Source organism: Felis catus, chromosome B2 (genome assembly GCF_018350175.1).
Source record: "Felis catus isolate Fca126 chromosome B2, F.catus_Fca126_mat1.0, whole genome shotgun sequence".
Classification (NCBI taxonomy): Eukaryota; Metazoa; Chordata; class Mammalia; order Carnivora; family Felidae; genus Felis; species Felis catus.
In genome coordinates this window covers 23,072,998-23,091,572 of record NC_058372.1, presented here as the reverse complement: position 1 = coordinate 23,091,572, position 18,575 = coordinate 23,072,998, and the positions used below count along the sequence as shown (strand labels likewise).

At 38.0% G+C, this 18,575-nt stretch overlaps 1 protein-coding gene across 40 annotated transcripts in view; it reads left to right on the top strand.

Moving 5' to 3' along the window:
• The window catches only part of FARS2 (phenylalanyl-tRNA synthetase 2, mitochondrial), a 618,373-nt gene that overhangs the window by 184,641 nt on the left and 415,157 nt on the right, over nt 1-18,575 (top strand). The window lies entirely within an intron of this gene.

The window sequence follows — 18,575 nt, the reverse complement described above, 5'->3', positions numbered from 1 at the left end:
TGTAGTAGTGAAACAAGTTTCAGAGTGAGATTGTTGATAGGAAAATCCTATTATAGCCAGCTTCTCTTTACTTCCATGATAAAGGACTTGTGACATTTTTAGCAGTAATATTATCTATTTAACACTGGAACGCAGGAGAGATGGACTGTGTTGTTTAGGCCATTTTCAAGGCAAGTTAGGGTAGAAGGGATTGTAGTATTTGAGGGAGATCATAATCCTTCTCTAGTCGCTTTACAAAAAGGTTCATGATCATCTGACTTTTCCCATTGTCAAACTATGGAAAGAATCGTTTTTAGGACCCTCTTTATTTGTGCCTTGTGACACATTTATCTCATCAAAGGATTTGCTGTTGGTGAGGTTCAGAAAGTGCCTCCTGGTTAGATAACTGAGTGGTTCTAAACAGGCAGGTAGCCTCCTTTCTTAAATGCCAGTATTTGTGTTTCTCCTACTTTGTTATTTTTTATTCTTGTCTTCCCCCCTCACCTTGTTTAGGCCTCCCAGCCCCTTCACCCTTCAACTGGATAATTCTTATTTATCCTCTAGTGTCTACTCATGTGGCCTCCAACCAGGAAGCTTTCTGGTGCACAGGCTGAGTCCCGAAGCAGACGCTCTTCTGTGTGCTCATCTAAACTCTCTTTGGGGCTGGGTTTTTATTTTTCTGAGCAGGGTGGACTCTTGGATTTCCAGCACATTTCAGGCATCACAGTTCTAAATAAGTTAGACATAATCTCTGCTTTCATGGAGGCATGAATCTTGACCCCTCTCACAGGGAAATGCAAAGTGTCATGACAGCACATAGGAGAGGGACCTCCCCTGAGATTGAGCATGTGCTCCAGGAGAGCTTCCTGGTTGGAGGACATCAGGGCTGACTCTAGTCATTGAGAGTAAGCAGATAGTGGTTATGGCACTAAGGCATGAAAAATGCACAAGAAAGGAAGAAAAATGGTTAATTGAGAAATCTCATGTCCACTGAGAAATGGTAGTGTGCAGAAAAATTAAACTTAAATTCTCTTTCATCCACTTTAAAATCTTAAACAGGTCATTTAGTGCTTTAGGCCCCAGTCTTCTAATTCTTAAAAGCCAACATAATACTTGTTTCCCATGAGAATAAAATAAAATAACATATGTGAAAGGTGCCTTGTAAGAAGAAAATGTTAAATAAATGTGTAAATATGAAAAATAATGAAGGACTAAGGAAAGGGAAAAAAATTAAAACAAGGCAGTAAAAACAGGGATTTTTATGAGGAAATATTATACAAAGAACAGTAGTTATGTTTGATTTGTCTTTATTTTGTCTAATGAAATGAGATGTGATTTTATACCAGACTGACATAACAGTCGTATTGGGGTTGATGGAAGCCTTAATGTCCTCTCTGAACACCAGCAAATATTTTAAAAAGAGAAAAAATGTTCTAGACCCTCTGTAGATTATAAAACCTTCCCAGGGACCTTGGAACTTTGCATCCAGTGCCGGATTTCCTTTATGTTTTTATTTTTAATATTTGTATTTGAATGCCACTCAAAATTGTGCTTTGAGGCAAAAGTTTTCCAGGTAGCAATTTTCCTCATAAAAAAACCACTTCTGAAGTGTATGACTTTTCTGAATATTAAAATAAGAATATTAACTTTTGAAACAGCAGTGAAGTTGTTACTTCTCTATTTCAGGCAAACATTTTCTTTATTTTTAAAAACCTATTGGCCTTGACTTTTAGGTTTTAGATTTCATTACAGATCAGAGGTACTGTTTTATAAATCTTCAAATTTACTTTTTGTTTATAAGACTGAGTTCGGTGAATTGTGGAATGGCATTGAAGTAAAAAATCCACCTGCTTGGAGAATATATGTTGTTCAGTGCACTAAAGTCTATCTGATAAAAGCCTTTTATTTTTTCTTTCCTTCCAGCTATGAGATCATTTTTAACCCCATTCACCCAGTAGCCAAATACCCTGAAAATCCTTAAAGATGCATCTTACCTAGCCCTGGTGTATCTTTGCCATGCATATTGCCAAGGGAGTCGTCTCTGGGAGTGAGCTTGTCCCCAGGTGTGTTTGTATGAGTATAACATCTGCTAAGATTCTTCTCAGGGTAGATGTTAAGCAGGGTGGGAAGGTGAGCCAAATCCAGACCCATTTTATGAACTACAAGGGCGAGGGGGTATGTATAAGAGAAAACAGGTGCCGTGTGCTCTCCTGGTGTTCACACGGAATCTTAACTACTCCCTCAAGACTCTTGGCTGTTTCTTCTGCACTCTGAACAGAAGTGCCATGTTATTACACTGGGCATTTCAGAGGGTCATTTAAATTTTTGGGGGGAGGTCTGCTAGTTTCTGAAAAATACCTTGGTAAACCATACAGGTACAAACAACCTGGGTGTCATTTAGATTACTAATAGTTTTAATTATGATAAGTGACAGTGATAGAGATAATAATTAACAGTGTCAAATGCTGCACAAGGATCTTTTTGTTTTGACCCACATCTATGATTATAATCTCTGTTCTTTTTAGACAAGGGAACCTAGACACAGAGAAATGCAGTACCATGAAGTTCACATAGTTGGAAATGTTTTGAGCCTGGGTTTTAGCCTAATCAGCCTGACTTCCAAGCCCATGTTAGAGGTAGGCTCTTTTGAAAAGATAATATTTCTGAGACTGTGAATATTTCTGAGCCTTACTCTGGCTCTTATTGCTAGCTCAGGGTAGAGCCCTATTTGCCACATCAGACTCAGTTCCATTATAGACACCAAAGATCATTTAAAAACTTCAAATTCCATCTTTCTTTAATTAGTTAATGAGTAGTAACTACTCATTAGTAACTACCTTGGCGCCCCTCAGAATTATTTAGTGACTTTTTATGTTTGTGCTTATGGTCTAAGCTTGCGTTCCCCCTTTTTAGATGTTGTTATTAATATCATATTCCTTTGTTCTTGAAAAGCAAAATTAAAAATTAGAACATACTATTTCCTTGTGGCAATTTGTTGTTATTACAGCTGCTTTAGTTCAGGTTTTTTTCCCCCTGACTCTCCAAAGCAGTTTATTATTTTCTGTTAACATTTCAATTGTGCCAGCATCCTAAGGCTAAGAGAGGTTTCCAGTTTAGAATTAGAAAGGAATAAAATAACCCTTTAGATTATTTTCATGCTTGTGGCATTTGCTGTCATTTTAAACATTTCTAAATTGTTTCTCCAATATTTTGTATCCTATTTGGCCAATCATTTCTTTCAGAGCAGCTAAGGTGGGGGTTTAGGATAACTAACGTTTTAGTTTCACCCTCTGTTCCATAGGATTTACAGGCCTTCTTTGGTACAGTCTTGCTAAACATTGGATTTTCCCTTTAGAAACCATTGGACTGTAGCACAAGTTAGATTAACTAGTCTGAAGAAGAAACAGATTGTGTCCTTTGCTGTTGACTAGATATGTTGCTGTGGGCAAGTAATTTCTCTTATCTTTTGTTTAAGATAAAAAAGACCTGTGATGGTCATTGAGATACATGTCTTAGGATCCCCTCCAAGGATCCTCCTGATGAGAGTGCAGATGGCTTCCAGCTGTCAGCTCCTTTGGGGACTGCCTCAGCTTATAGGCAGACTTGTTGCCCCAGGAGATGCCTTTCCCAGGGCTGCCCACATCCAAAGACTGGTTGTGGCAGAAATAAAAAGGCCCAGCATTTTGACCCACTACCCCACTATCCCACTATAGGGCAGTCTTGATGGGCTAAGCACCAGAGCTGTATGTAAGGCTTTGTGGGCCTGACTGCAGCTCATTGGCTTCTTCTGTTCCAACCTGTTGCCACCTTCTTCTTCCATAGGTATTGATACCCCCAAAATAACCTGCTTGTCAACCCAACGTACATGTTGTCCCATCCAACCAAAATATCCTAGGGCTCTGTATCGTGTATGTTGACTTAGTCAAGAGTGAAGTCACTTGTAATGGTAATGAGGATACCATATCTTTCATATCTTTTCACATTTTTCTCTATCCATGAATCCCTGTTAATATAACTGAAGTGAAAGCGATTGAGAATGGTAATTAGGTTTATAGTGGTTAGTTCTACTTTGTTCCTAAAATTGAATCAAATTAAAATATTAAAAAAAAATTAATGTTTATTTATTCTTGAGAGAGAGACAGAGAGACAGAGAGACAGAGCACGAGTGGGGGAGGGGCAGAGAGAGAGGGAGACACAGAATCCAAAGCGGGCTTTAGGCTCTGAGCTGTCAGCACAGAGCCCAACGTGGGGCGCGAAATCACAGGCTGTGAGATCATGACCTTTCTCACTGAGCATAATTATCTTGAGATACTTCCATGTTTCAGCATGTATTAATGCTTCATTCTTTTTTACTGCTGAATTGTGTTATATTGTACAGACAGCTCGCAATATGTTTATCCATCTAGGTGGATGGACATTTGGGGTGTTTCTAGGTTTTGACTGTTACAAATAAAGCTGCTATAAATATTTGTGTTTAGCTCTTTGTTCTTCTTCTTTTTTAAAATGTTTATTTATTTATTTTGAGTGGGAGAGGGGCAGAGAAAGAGAGGGAGAGAGAGAATCCCAAGCAGACCCCGCGCTGTTAGCAAAGAGCCCAGTGCGGGGCTCGATCTCATGATGTGAGATCATGACCCACGCTGAAATTAATAGTTGGCTGTTTAACTGACTGAGCCACCCAGGTTTAGGTCTTTGTATGGGCATATATTTTTATTTCTCCTGTGTAAATATGTAGGAATGGAATGGCTGAATAGGAGGTGTACATTTAACTCTAGAAGAGACTGCCAAACTGTTTTTCTTTTTTTTCTTTTTCTTTTTTTTTTAATTTTTTTTCAACGTTTATTTATTTTTGGGACAGAGAGAGACAGAGCATGAACGGGGGAGGGGCAGAGAGAGAGGGAGACACAGAATCGGAAATAGGCTCCAGGCTCTGAGCCATCAGCCCAGAGCCTGACGCGGGGCTCGAACTCACGGACCGCGAGATGGTGACCTGGCTGAAGTCGGACGCTTAACCGACTGCGCCACCCAGGCGCCCCCAAACTGTTTTTCAAAGTGGTTGAACCATTTTTCATTTCTGTTAGTAGTATATGATAGAAGTTGCTCCCCATCTTTGGCAGTACTAGATATGGTCATTTTAATTTTAGCCATTCTAATAGGTATATAGTCATACCTGATTGTGATTTTAATTTGCATTTTCTTAATGACTACTGGTGCTGAGCATCATGTGTTTATTTGCTATCCATTTATGTATTCTTGGGTGAAGTTTCCAAACCTTTTTCCCATTAAAATTTTTTAAATTGATTTTCAAAGCTTCTTTATGTATTCTGCAGACAAGTCTTTTATCAGATATGTGATTTGAAGATACCTGCCCCCCCCATTCTGTGCTTGTCTTTTCATTCTCTTAACAGTGACCCTCAAAGAACAGAGGTTCTTAATTTTAATGAAATTTAATTATTTTTTTTCTTTTATGGAATATGTTTTTCATGTAGTTTCTGAGAAATCTTAACCAACCCAAGGTCATAAAGATTTTTCTACTCTGTTTTCTTCTAGAAGTTTTATACTTTTTGGTTTTATTTTTAGGCTTGTCATTATTTTGAAAAATTTTACATATGGTATGAGCTATGGATTATATATTTTTTGCATATGGATATCCAGCACCATTTGTTGAAGTAACCATGCCTTCCTACCTTTGTCTAAAATCAATTGACTGTATATGTTTGGATCTATTTCTGGATTCTATATTCTGTTCCATTCATCTATGATTGTCTATCTTGATTCAATGTTACACTTTTTTCATTATAGTAGCTTCATCACAAGCCTTGAATTTAACCTTCCAACTTTGTTCTTCTTGTTCAAAGTTGTTTTTTTTTCTTTAATTTTTAATGTTATTTATTTATTTTTGAGAGACACAGAGTGCAAGCAGAGGAGGGGCAGAGAGAGAGGGAGATGCAGAATCTGAAGCAGTCCCCAGGCTTTGAGCTGTCAGTACAGAGCCTGTTGCGGGGTTCGAACTCATGAACTGCAAGTTGGACACTTAATGAATCACTCAGGCACCCCTCAAAGTTGTTTTAATGAGATTATTTGCATCAATGTGATTATCTGTGTGATTAAATGATCATTTTGCTATTTGTTTTCTATTTGTCACATTTGTTCTTGGTTCTTTATTTTTTTCAGCTTTGCTTTCTTTGGATTAATTGTAGAGTTTTTACTATTTCATTTTATCTGTTTTGTTTGACTTAGTAGCTATAACTTTTTGTGTTATTCTAGCAATTACTTTATGGTTGATAATATATACCTTTAAGTTTGCATAGTCTATCTTCAAGTGATATTATACTACTCATGTATAGTATAAAACCCTTGCAACAGTAGACTTTCATTTCTCCCTTTCTGGACTTTGTGCTATTGTTGTTAATGTATTTTACTTATATCAGTGTTATCAACTGCTAAATACATTGTGGTTATTTTTGTTTAAACAGTTGATTAGCTTTTAAGGATATTTAAAGAAAAAAAGAAAAAAAAAGTCTTATATTAACCCAACTAGTTACAGTGTGCATTGCTTCTTCTCTAGTTTCTACCTGGTATCATTTTCCTTCAGCTTGAAGGACTGTCATTTATATATTTCATAGTCTCGATCTGCTAGCAGTGAATTCCTTCAGCTTTTGTCTGTCTGAAAAAGTGTCTACCTTGTCTTTGTTTTTGAGATATTGTCATTGAGTAAAGGATTCTAGATTGACAGTTTTTTTTAGTTCTTTAAAAATATTGTTTCTCTCTTATGTGTGTTTCTTGTAAGAGATCTGCTGTGATTTTTGCTTTTGCCTTTGTTCTTCTATATATAATGTGTCTTCTGTTTGTTTTTGAAATTTTTTCTTTGTCATTAGATTTAAGCAATGTGGTTATGATTTGCATAACTGTAGTTTTCTTTAAATTTTTTTGTGCCTGAGTTGGTTGAGCTGGGATTGATGGGTTTATATTTTTCGTCCACTTTGAGAAATGTTGGTAAATTTTATTCTTCGTATTTTCTCTATCACTTTCTTCCTTTGTGGACTCCAATAACATCTATATTTGGCCACTTTAAACTTTTTCAGAATTCATTGGTGTTCTTTTCACTTTTCTTTCTATTTTGTTCCTTTTTTTCTCCTTCTGTGTTTCCTTTTGGATACTTTCCATTGCTTTATCTTCAAGTTCACCAATTATTTTTTTCTGCAATGTCTAATCTGCTGTGAATTCCAGCCAGTGTTCCTTTCTTATTCACCCCATTCATTTGTTTCAGTGAGTGCCTTCTTTTGTATCTTCTTTGTCTCTACTTAACATTTTCAGGCTTTCCTGGAACTTATTGAATATATTGAATACTACTATCATACATACTTTAATATTTTTTTTCTGCTACCTCTATAGTCTGTGTCATTTGTTGATGAATTGCTATTTATTTTTTCCTACTGTTTTCTTCTTTTTTGCATAATAATTTTCTAGAAAATGCCAGGCATTGTTAATTTTACCTTGTAATGCTTTCAGTATTTTTGTATTCCTCATAGTATTCCTGAAGTTTGTTCTGAGATTACTTACAAATACCTTAATACTTTTTGTTCTTCCTGTTAAATCTTGTTACACAGGGTCCAGGTTAGTTTTTTTCCCACAACCAACATAAGACCCTTCTTAGTACTGTAACTGATAACCCATTGATTATTGTTTTCCACTTGGCTGTTGGAAATTGGCAGTATTCTTGGTACTTGTGAGTTCCCAGCATTATTCCCTCTAATGTTTTTGTGTTATTTGTTCCCTGGCCTTGTGTAGATTTAAGTACTGATAGTATTCAATTTAATACTAAAATTGTGAGGTTTTTTTCAGATCTTTAGAGTTCTGTATGCAGCCCTCTTCTCTCCCCTCTGTTCAATGAATTCTACTTAACCCTGACTTGTACAGATTCCCACTCTGTCTCCTTAGCTTAGGAAGTCTTCTGGGCTCTTTCTGTGTTCTTCTCTCCAAGGACAGTATTAGGGCTCCCCTCTCACTGATCAGTGTCCTTGGTTACCTGATGTCCAATGTTTTACGTGGCATTGGTTTTTATTTGTTTTTAGTTTTTCATGTGGAAAGGTAAAACTGATTTATCATTATTCCACCTTGTCCAGACATGGAGATCATTCTTTTTCATTTGACACTTTGACTTCTCCTTTTAGATATATATATTCTTTGACTTATGATGGGTTTACATCCTGATAAGCTCATTGTTAGTTGAAAATATCCTAAGTAGAATATGCATTTAATTCACCTACCCTGCCAAACATCATAGCGTAGCCTCACCTACTTTAAACTTTTTTTTTTTTTCCAACGTTTATTTATTTTTTTGGGACAGAGAGAGACAGAGTATGAATGCGGGAGGGGCAGAGAGAGAGGGAGACACAGAATTGGAAACAGGCTCCAGGCTCTGAGCCATCAGCCCAGAGCCCGATGCGGGGCTCGAACTCACGGACTGTGAGATCGTGACCTGGTTGAAGTCGGATGCTTAACCGACTGCGCCACCCAGGCGCCCCATCACCTACTTTAAATGTGTTCAGAACACTTACATTAGCCTACAGTTGGGCAAAATCAGCTAGCACAAAGCCTATCTGATAAAAAAAAAGTCTTGAGTATTTCATGTAATTTGTTGAATACTGTAATGAAGGCGAAACACTGAATGGTGTACATGTACAGAATGGTTGGAAGTGTGTGGGCTGTTACCCTTGTGATCACATAGCTGACTGGGAGCTGTGGCTTGTTGCTGCCACTGCGCAGTAGCACCAGAGCCTGGGAAAAGATCGAACTTCAAAATTCAAAGTACAGTGTCTAGTGAACGCATGTCGTTTTCAGTCTGTCGTAAAGTCAAAAAATCATAAGTCAAGGACTGTCTGTACTTTCTTCTCCATTTTTTCTTTTACACCTCACTGTCTTCATCTTTCTTTTTTTAAATTTTTCTTATTCCTCACTCATCACTTAATCTGTTTTTCTTTGGCTTCTTTTCTGTTGCTGCTTACTATTTGTGACAGGAATTCTTTGAAATCAGGACTGGTGTTTTGCTTCTCAAAGCAGAATTTGATAGGGAGATAGATAAAATCTTACAGTTGCATTGTTTAGATCTGGTTTACAAAAAGATTGCCTTATGATTTTTTTAGAACAAATCTGTAAATTGTGCTTTATTGTATTCCTTGGGATATCTGAAACATACTTGTTTTAATTTTTTTTACTGTTTATTTATTTTTGAGAGCGAGGCAGAGAGACAGAGCTTGAGCAGGAGAGGGGCAGAGAGAGGAGACACAGAACCTGAAGCAGTCTCCAGGTTCTGAGCTGTCAGCACAGAGGCCAACACAGGGCTTGAACTAAAAATAGAACTACCCTACGACCCAGCAATTGCACTACTAGGCATTTATCCATGGGATACAGGTGTGCTGTTTTGAAGGGACACCTGCACCCCTATGGTTATAGCAGCACTGTCAACAATAGCCAAAGTATGGAAAGAGCCCAAATGTCCATCAATGGATGAATGGATAAAGAAAATGTGGTATATATATATACCATGGAGTATTACTCAGCAATCAAAAAGAATGAAATCTTGCCATTTGCAACTATGTGGATAGACCTGGAGGGTATTATGCTAAGTGAAATTAGTCAGTCAGAGAAAGACAAAAATCATATGACTTCACTCCTATGAGGCCTTTAAGAGACAAAACAGATGAACATAAGGGAAGGGAAACAAAAACAATATAAAAACAGGGAGGGGGACAAAACAGAAGAGACTCATAAATATGGAGAACAAACTGAGGGTTGCTGGAGGGGTTGTGGGAGGGGGGATGGGCTAATGGGTAAGGGGCATTAAGGAATGTACTCCTGAAAATCATTGTTTCACTATATGCTAACTAATTTGGATGTAAATTTTAAAAATTAAAAAATAAAATAAAAATAAAAATAAGATTTTAGGTTGCTTTAGAAAATTAATTTCATCTGGAGTGAATTCTTGTTTGATGGTTGGTTTTGTTAGCCGGCTTACTTAGCATTAGACTTATTCATGTACTTTGGAATTTTGGTTTACAGGTTCATATTCAGTGGAGCATTTTTGTTTTCATTTTTTTCCTTTTCTCTCTTTTCCTCCCTTCTGTTCTTTCCTGCTTTGCGTGTTTCTCCCCTATGTGTCTTTGCAGTTGGTTCCACCTAGCTGTCTAGGCTTAAAATCCAGAACAGACTCATAGGGATCTGTTTGATTTACTGTCCAGCTCTGATTTAAGGGATATGGAAGCTCCAAGGCCTATGGCTTGGATCTCTCAGACTACAGCTCTTTAGAGCTCTTGCCCCAGGCTGGGTTTGGTGAGTTTTTGTCACCCTTCTTTTATGAGCTTGGAGCGTATTCCATTCTTGCAACTGACTTTAAGCTTTTAGCTTCCCTCAGATCCTGAACCAGTAGTACATCATCCTGCTGACGGCAAGTCTTGGCACCCCTTCCTGAGTATGGACCCTGAGTCCAGAAGCACTGTGCTTTCTCCTCTCTCACTGTGTTCCATTTCTGTTCTGTTTCTAGCCTATGGAGGTATTTCTCTTATCTTTGAATGTAGACTATACCTTTTTGGTTTTCTCTTTGTTATCATACCTGTCATAATGTGTTAGAAAAACAACGAGTCTCTGATGTCATCTTGGTCTTATAAAGCCACTTTGCGTGGAAAGCCAAGTTAGTGTAGTTTTTCATTATCTGTTCCAGTGGAGGGCAGCATAGGGCTTTATTGTCTGGCACCTGGTTTTGAATTCTGATTTTGACATTTACTGTGTAAATTGAGATAAGATATGTAAGCTGTTGTAACCACAGTTCCTTCATCTATAAGATGTGGACGGTAGGAGTCATTGAGCAGTGTTTATATCAGTGCAAAGATTAAAGAGGGCATGCAAAGTGTTCAGCACAGCGCCACATTAAATGAATAGCAAATGTTGATTACCTTAAGAATGCAACTTGGAAAAATTTTTTTTTCATGTTTTTATAAGAAGATGAAAGATATTTTATATTATGGTCTGAATTTCAATGACATTCAATTCAAAAATCACTCATTTGGTATTTAGGTTCTTTACATACTTTTTCTTACTGAATTGTTACCAGAACTCTGTGAGGTAAGTATTCTTATTTTAAACAAAATTGAGGCAGTGAGAGGGTAAGGAACTTGCTAAATGGTGGAGCTGGGATTTGATCCTAGATCTATGATTGCTCTTTCCATACATTATGACTGGCCTACCTACGTCTTCTTTGATGAGATTTGTTGGGGTGGAGTGTTAGGCTTCTGTCTATAAGGTTTGTGTGCCATCCCGTGGGAATGGTTGGCAAGGAAGATTGAGGACCAGCCTGTTGCTGTGGCTCACCCCAGGCCAGGTTGTTGTTACACTGTCTCCTTTGCTCCCTACATAGCCCAAGAGCAGTCAGTTATCCTAGTGACTCTGACCTCATGGCCAGGTTTGGAATGAGGTGCCATTAATTTGTGCTGTACTCCATTTCTCACCCCATTGTGAGGTAGAGAGATGATAGTATCATTTTAAGATCCAAGCCCTAATCAAAAGGATTCCTGTGTATAGCAGTTTATGGCAAGAGCCTGAAACAACACTTACCACCCCAGTCTTTCCACCAGGCAGAAGACTGTGATAAACAGAAGACTATGATAATAGATATGTGATCAGTTACACTATCACCGTTGGTGGTAGAAAATGCTAGCCTTTTCTTTTTCCCCTATTACTTTGTATACGTCTTAGTAGAGGGCATCATTGTGGCTGAAATAGTGCTGATAGCTTCTGCTATGTGCTATGGAGGTTCCACACGAGAGTATTTTATTATCCTCTTTCCCTCTCCAAGAGGGAAAAGGTAGTCTTTAATGTTAACTTTGTAGTTGGAATGATTTTATTCCTCTTAGCTGTCTGCAGTCCTGGATTCAAGAGTATGCGGCTGTGTGGACATAATAGGATATATATGGCATGCTAAAGAGTCACATTGATGGCATTGCCAGGTTTGTAAGGTCCTAGATGGGGAATTAATGGTAAGTTGTGAATGACTTTGTTCTGCTTGTGGGATGGGTTTTGGAAATGGAATCAATTTCATATTCCCACATGGATGCTTCAAGCCTTACCTGTGCTTCCTCTTCCTCATTACTGCCAGCCATGTGGTTATTTGGTCCAGAGCATACTCTTTTCCTTTGTTAGGGTGAGACAGGATATGCAAACAGACAACAAGGGCAAGGAACTCAGTAGGAACCTGGGAATCTTGTCCATGGTGTCCAGCTTCTGCACTGGCTACATGAGAGCTGCTCAGGGGGGTCAACCTGGGTGGTCTTGTCTCAGTACACCCAGCAGATACCCTGAATGTTCAGCGTGGACAGGAGTTCCAGTTTGACTCTTGTACTAATTAGTTGTGTGGCCTTGGTGCCCTTGAAAAGTATTGAGCTGATGGGAGTGCAAAATTGTTACAACTCTTGTAGAGGGCAATATTAAAACTATAAAACCATTTACTCTTTGTCCAACAGAGTAGGTTGGTGTAGCACTATTGTTCATAGCAGAATAATGGATATAGTTCAAGTATAGGGGTCTTCTTACATAAATGTAGCATAGCTACTTGCTGGAACACTGTGAAGGAGCAGGGAAAGGAATGAGGAGGTTGGTGCCTCCAGAACATATCATTAAGTGATAAAAGCATGGTGTAGAATAATGTGCAAGAATGCTGTCTTTTATATAAAAAAGGAAGGAAAATAGAGGTACATGTCCATATTTGCTTACATCTGGTGATGAAAAGGAAACCCTAGTAGTTCACCCATAAGGATTCAGGAGGAGGGGATAGGACAGGGACAAGGATGCAGTGAGACTTTAACTGATGACATATTTTTCCCCAGGTTTATTGACATATAATTGATATACAGTGTTGTATTAGTATAAGGTATACAACATAATGACTTGATGTGTGTATATATTGTGAAGTGATTACCACAATAGCTAACATCAGTCACCTCAGATAATTACAAAACTTTTGTTCCTTGTGATGTCACTGATGCTTTGTTACATAGTAAAATATATCCTCGTACAGTATATTGATTTTGAACCCTGTGAACATATTACCTATTAAAATGACTTTTTAAAGAAAGCTATTAGAATAGAGCAATATTGAGAAACCTGGAAAAATGCCTGTATGCCACTTGCTGTGTATTCAGTTTAAAGAGCTGTGGGTCTTTAGTTCAATTAAATGGAAACAGAAAAAGATGGAATTGTCAGGTACCTTTGACATGGCGTCCGGATAATTTCCCTAGTTAGATGGTAATCATCTAAGATGATCATAGTTTTTCTAAGAATTTATTTTTAGCCTTTCACCCTTTTTCTGCCTACCTCACTTTCCTTCCTGATGCCTGCTATATCCTGTGCAGAAAGTATGAATAGCCACCCTGGTATGAGAGCACTGCATTCTGTTTCCCTGCTACCAGCCGAGGGAAAACCTGTTGAAAAATTAATGCCCAGTAGCAGTTATTAATTGCATATTTGTATAGTCAATTTAAACAATTATCTGCTTCAGTGGAGGGTAGCCATGGTAGGATATATAAAATCACTGGTACATGCTCTAGTTTGGGCCATCAACCTTTTAAAATCTAGATTCTCACACCTCTGGGAGGTGGTTCTGATAGCAAAGTCTCATCTTTAAATATACAGGGTATGGATGAGAAACAGAGGAAGAATCCCTCAGTGAGCCAATAAGTCAGGGCAATTAAACATGTTGTAGGAGATCTGTGGTGAAGGTGGGTTGGGGGGTGAGGTGGAATGACACCTATTTAATATTTACAACATGTCACCGTGGTTAGGCACTGCAACACTGCATAGGAGACAGGCATAGGAGACAGGGCTTGGTGGGAGGAGACCCTCACACTGGCCCCCTTCATTGTATCCCTGATCGGTTTTCCAAGGGTCCAGCAGTTGCGAAGCTGGTACACAGAGCAGATGACATGCAGTGCTGCCTTTCCATGTCCCTGGTTCCCCGTGGCAGGTAGGGGCAGGTCATATCTCACCAGAGTTGGGAGAATTAGATTTCTAGCTACATGCATTTGGGCTCACGTCACTATGCCGAAGGAATTTTCACTAATCATTTCTGTGGTCCCATTTGAGGGGATGCTTTTAGACTTTGGGCTGTCTTCATTCTTGAACAAAGCCGGCATCCTCATTTAGGAGAAAAGGCAGAGTGAGGGCCCAGATCTCCAAAAGGGATCTCTCTGTCTTTGAGAAAACCTGGGCTCCTACATATAAGTTCTTTACTCATGACCACTCTTGAAATAGATGTCGTTACACACAGTGGGGAGAAGAGGCATCTGGGGCTCAGAGAGATTAATTAACCTGCCCACTGTTTCACAGAAATAGGTAGAAATCTGAGACTCAAATCATATTTTGTTTATTCTAAGGTATTCTTTCTTTTATTTGACTCTCAGCTCAAAAGTATGGTATGTAATTTTTGACAGTTGCTCCAGTCTCACAGAGTTCTAAGGCAATTTTTAAAAAGCTCTGAGCTTCATTTATAAATATGGTTTAGTGAATTGTGGTCCAAACCAAGCAACCAACCAACTAAGCAAAAAAAAACAAAAACAAAAACAAAAACAAAAACAAAACAAAACAAAAGGTAAGAAAAATATTTGCAATTATTTTCCATTAGATATATAATACATGTGTGCATAATTTCTTCTGTCATCCCAAGAAGAGATTGGTCTAATGCATAATTAATCCATATGATTTGGACATGTTTACAAAACGTTTTTCTCCATTAATATGTAACACAAAATATGTAGGTTTTCGTGGATTGTTTTTCTGACTCCTGATACTTGGGCATGTGAAATAAGCCATACTCTGTAAGTTTTTAGCCAGTTATTCAGTACCACATCTTTTAATATAAGCTGTATTTCCAGATGCTTTTTCAACCCAATATTATAATCCTGACTATAATTTTTTCTTTTTTTTTTTTAATGTTTATTTATTTTGAGAAGGATAGTGTGTGGGACAGGCAGAGAGAAAGAGAGGGAAAGGGAGAGAATCCCTAGTGCAGAGTCTGATGTGGGGCTCAAACTCATGAATTGCGAGATCATGACCTGAGCCAAAACCACAAGTTGGATGCTTGACCGACTGAGCCATGTAGGCACCCCAACCTTACTATAATTTTGAGGTTATGGGGAGAAAACAAGAAGAAGGTGTATTTTTAAATAATTCCACTATGAGTGGTTGAAAAACAAAAAAGTACTGTTAATGTGTCAATATAATTGGAATTTAAATTGTTAGAATATATAAAAGGGAGCATCTGGGTGACTCAGTCAGTTAAGCTTCCGACTTTGGCTCGGGTTATGATCTCACAGTTTGTGAAATTTGAGCCCCACATTGGGCTTTGTGCTGCCAGCGCAGAGCCTGCTTTGGATCTTCTGTCTCCCTCTCTCTCTGCTCCCCCTTTAGAAATAAACGTTTAATATATATATATATATATATATATATATATATATATATATATATATATATATAAAAGAATATGGTGTTTTGGCAAAAATTACACAGTAAATAATAGAATTTACTTTCAAATAAGGACCATTTTTGTTTGAAGCAGAGATGCAGGTTTCTCAAAACTGGGGTTTCATAGATTTTGGCTTTTGCCTGTTGATGTGAAAGAAGTAGAATTTAAACTGAGGTCTTTAAAGTAATGGAACAAAGGGGGTAAATGGTTTATGGATTTGGCATTCTTTGCATGATCATATAGATTCAGAAAGGAAACTTTTAACAGGATCTGAGGAGTTGAAAAGGATTAAAAATGCTCTAGGTCCATTGGACATAACTTTTGCCAATCTATGTTTTCTGTCTTAGTTTCTGTGATACTGTTATCAATGGATTCTGCTCCACAAATGATTAATATTAATCATCTTCATGTATTCTGAAGAACTTTGGCCAGCTTCCCTGCCTTTTCTGCTTTGCCGGGTGTGGTTTTCAGAGTGGAGCGATTACTGTGGTTGCTCCTGACGGACACCTGTAGGATGACTGAGCAAGAAGAAACTCAGAGCCAGGGTGGCTGAAGTCATCAACAAAAAAAGAGCAAGGGTTGATACAACCAACATGTGGACATTTTATCTTAAGAATTTATTCAACACTAAAAAAATTTCAATCCATGGTTGTAATTTTTTTTACTTCTAGAAGTGGCCAAAGCCCTTCAGTAACAGCGGGTTCCTAGACAAGGGGTGAGATCCTTACATCACTTTTCAGTTCAGTCTTTGTGCTCTGTTGACACCACTCATACCAACAGCTCAGAGGGTGTGTGTAGAGTCCTGTCTATGCAGGCTGAGCTTCCCATAGACATTATGCAGTAGGGATTTAGTCTGGGCTTCATAAAAATTGATAGTAGAATTACTTGAATCAACATTTGTGATTGTTTTCAGGGCTCAGTAATGTCTTATATGTTCTTTCTCTCTGACTGGGGGGTGGGGAATGTAAGGTTTTATAGGTGTGAGCTATAAAGCTATATAAACTAAATTCTATGCATTTAACTTGTCCAAAGGAATAAAGTAAGGACACACAAGAAAAATTAATTTGTGTAGACCTCACCTAACTTTGCTCCAGGTGATGTTTAACTGTGTAATGGTTGAATCATGTTAACCCTGAGTTCTCATCTTGCTTTTGGTAAAATTCGATTCAAGCCATGTAAACAAAATTTGTTTTTCTAAGTTGTTTTCACTAGGTGATTTGTGCTTATCTGTCAGGAGTTACAAAAAAAGAATGATAAAAATTGTTTCTCTGTTCGTCTGTCTGCACTCGGTTATATATCCCAGTGCTTCACACGTCTCTGTTTGCCAGTGGGACTGCGTCTGCAGCTTTTCAGTAAAAGTGTGGTAGGGATCGTGGGTCCCAAAGCTGGACAAACACACAGGTATACCGATACCTTCTTCTGAGAACATAGTGGCGAATAAACACCTGCTCTGCATGTAGGAGCTTCCATCCAGAGAAGTCTGAACTACTCAGGGGACCTGAGGACACTTCTCCAGTGGCCTGCAACAGGATCAGCTTTTTTTCCTGGTTAGAAAAACTGTTGGTGAAATCTACTCAGTGATAAGAAGGAAGGAACTGTTGATATAGGTGCAACATGGGTGAATCTTAAAATCATTCTTCTGAGTGCAAGAAGCCATATGAAAAAAAAAAGTACATGATATATGATTCCGTTGTTATAAAATTCTAGGAAAGGCAAACTATTTTGTAGGGACAGAAAGGAGATCTTCAGTTGCCTGGGGACATGTGGGGTGAAGACAAGAGGTGAGGGGCAACAGGCAGAGGGGTAGGATTACAAAAGGGCACTAGGAAACTTTTGGGGGTGATGCACATGTTCATTATATTGATCATGGTGACAGTTTCATAGATGTAGACATTGTCAACATATGTCAAATTGTGCACTATATAAATGTGCAGTGTAACATTTGTCTATTATACTATGTGTATAGCAAGAGCGAGGAATATTGTGTTACTGGTGTAACAGAAATCATTTGTCACTTGCCGTAGACATCAGGTAGATAGGAAAATAAAGGCAACTAAAACAAAACATAAAAGAAAAGCCTACTTTGCCCTTTGTTGTCTGGGGCATAGGGAAGGTCCCCATGTTTCATAATTCTGTTCCCATCTGCTTTTTGATTATTGAAATATCTTTTATTGATGGGCAGGGAATTATATTTTAATTGTCAAGAGCGGGAGTTTTGGAGTTGGGAAGGCCTAAATTTGGCCTAGTGATCTGTTAGCTGTATGCCTTTGGGCAGACACTTGACCTTTCCGATAGTTTGTTTTCCCTACATGTGAAGTGGGATGACAGAGGCATAGTAAGTCCTCAATAAATGGAAGCAGTTTTTGTTATTACTTTTATTCATTTCACATTCTGATTTCCACAAGGTTTAAAATACAGATAGTCTTGAGTGAGAAAAGACAGTGTTTTCAGTTCATAGGAGGTCATGTTACTGTGGAGAAATGGAATCAGAAACGTTGCTTAGAGAAGAGAAAGATCACTACACGAAGGGAAGGGAGCCTAGGCAGGAGACCATAGATGATTTGCACGATGCCCACTTTTCTGTTTTCCTCATGGTGGCCATTTAGCTACCAGATGACCTTCTCATCTGGTTTTTCTGGTATAGTGACTTCTGCTCTTTGCAGGGTTTGTTTTTAATTCTTTAGTCTTTTCTTTTGTTAATTAATAATGTCATTGTTTATGAGTGCCATGTTCATGATTGCTTATTGAAAAATTTATTCTGGCATTTAGCCTGTACTTGTTTGTTTAGATGTATGAATATTTGTACTCCTCTGTAGGAATAAATGTTTTGACTTTCTAGATGTTTTGCTTAAATTTAGCTGAGAGATCTTATTTAACTTTTTATTAGTTCTTATAAACTTAATTAAAAAAATTAATGTATATACTTATGGAAATAAAAGTTGATTAGTTTATCCAAAATTGGTCATACTGTTGATAAATAAGTTTTCAGGATATATAGTAAAACGTTTTTTTCTTTACCTCTGAGAAGATATCATTTTCACTTATAGAACCAGACGAATTACCTGCTTTCCCCTGATCTTGACCTAAT